The sequence below is a fragment of the Tiliqua scincoides genome, chromosome 8, assembly GCF_035046505.1.
Source record: "Tiliqua scincoides isolate rTilSci1 chromosome 8, rTilSci1.hap2, whole genome shotgun sequence".
NCBI lineage: Eukaryota > Metazoa > Chordata > Lepidosauria > Squamata > Scincidae > Tiliqua > Tiliqua scincoides.
Window position 1 is genome coordinate 18152861 of NC_089828.1, and position 1785 is coordinate 18154645.

The 1785-nt window shown below is 44.4% G+C and overlaps 1 pseudogene; it reads left to right on the top strand.

Moving 5' to 3' along the window:
• Positions 1 to 503: 503 nt before the first annotated feature.
• LOC136659836 (5S ribosomal RNA) lies at positions 504 to 636 on the top strand (annotated as a pseudogene).
• Positions 637 to 1785: the final 1149 nt, after the last annotated feature.

The window sequence follows — 1785 nt, forward strand, 5'->3', positions numbered from 1 at the left end:
GAATCTGCCACCCCACCCAGACCCTTCACTATCTGCTGCTGGTGCAACCACTTCACGTGGCTGCATGGATAGGCCAGCACTGGAGCTGCAGCAAAAGCATCAACTGTGCATTGTACAATCCCTGGTACTTTCCATGACAAAGAACTCGGGGAGCAACCGTTGCAGCTCCAGCTTTTAGTGGTGGAGATGGGTCAAAGGTCCTGTGAGGGCCTCCCCCAGTCACATGTTCCGCCATGTTTGGGAAAGTGCATGCATATGCCAGCAACCCCCATGGTGCTTGGGAACTAGAGAGCAGACAGACACAAATCCTCACTCCTGCTGCCACCCTGAGCTACAGAGGTGGTAGTGAAGGATTACCCAGTTAGCTTTCCACTGCCCAGTTAGTTTTCCTCTCTGGGCTACACTAATGGTGCTGGTGGGGAAAGTTAACCAGGCATGGATGGATCCCAGTCACTGCTATGTCACAGTCACTGCTATGGTCATAGGTGGCAGCACAAAGGAGGACTTGCACCTGTTTTTACCCTGCACATGCCTGATCTCAGAAGCTGCACATGTTTGATCTCAGAAGCTAAGCAGGGTCAGGCCTGGTTAGTACTTGGATGGGAGACCTCCTGGGAATACCAGGTGCTGTAGGCTTATACCATAGTCTTTCAAGACTGAAGGATGCCAACCATAGGGTATTAGGGATTAATCACCCGGTAGGAGAGCTCATTGAATCTTCCCCTATGATAGTCCTCCTTCCGTATCAGACTATACAGAATAAATTACTGTTGCACAGCCTAAATACAGTGGCACCAGGCTTGGTAGAACCCCCATTAACTATTTATTTATTTTAATATATAGCGGTACAGGTCACCCAACAAATCAGTAACCAACAAAAAACCAGTGGGCAACTTGGTGACACTCACGCAACTGAATAAGAGTTCTAGGATTCATTCTGATACATGGAAATGAGAGCTAACATACTACTACCTTATTGGTTCCCTGTTGTGTCATAATATCACCTCATTGGCTCTCAGAAAAAAATCAGCCTCATTGTTCAGTTATGAGTTAAAAACATCCACTTTTTGTTGCATAAGGCAGTTGTGTTTAATTTTCTGGTTATTTGGCCATAATGTTTGATAGAATACAGATATTTCAATGGGGTTTGTTTCATTTCATTCTGCATTAAATTGCTCATCAAATATATAGAACGTGATGGTATGATTCAAAAATACCAAGATTTCACAATTTTGGCCATTAGTGATGTCACCCCCCCGAGCGTGTCACTCATGGTCCACACCCCCTGCACCCCTCTAGAGATGCCACTGCCAGTCATCATTGCCAATATGGAGTTACATAGGCTGATTCTGTATGAGACTGCTTCATCGTTGAAGTGGAGCTGGACCCTGCCTTTCTCATACCTTCCCCACTGATACAAGATCTTCTCTGACATCTCCTTTTCACTAAATACAAAGTGTTTCCAAGCACTTAATTTATTTTTTGGGAACTCTTGTATTTTATTGTTCAAAATAAATAAGTCAATAATGAGCAGCATTGAGATGGCAATTTGATGGTGGGATTCATTTGGGGGGGGGGAAGCATCTAGTGCTTAAAAGGTCCATTGTCCCTCTGAAGGAACTGGTTCTTTGAGTAATGCATTCCTTATCACTTGTCAATTTCTAAAAGAAATCCTTTGTCTCCTCGGATGGTGCATTTCAAAACATTCAAGCACTGTCAAAGAATGGGCTTCCTGGGGAAAACAATACCTGCACGTCCTTGGTTTTCAAGAACTGCTTAGTGAGA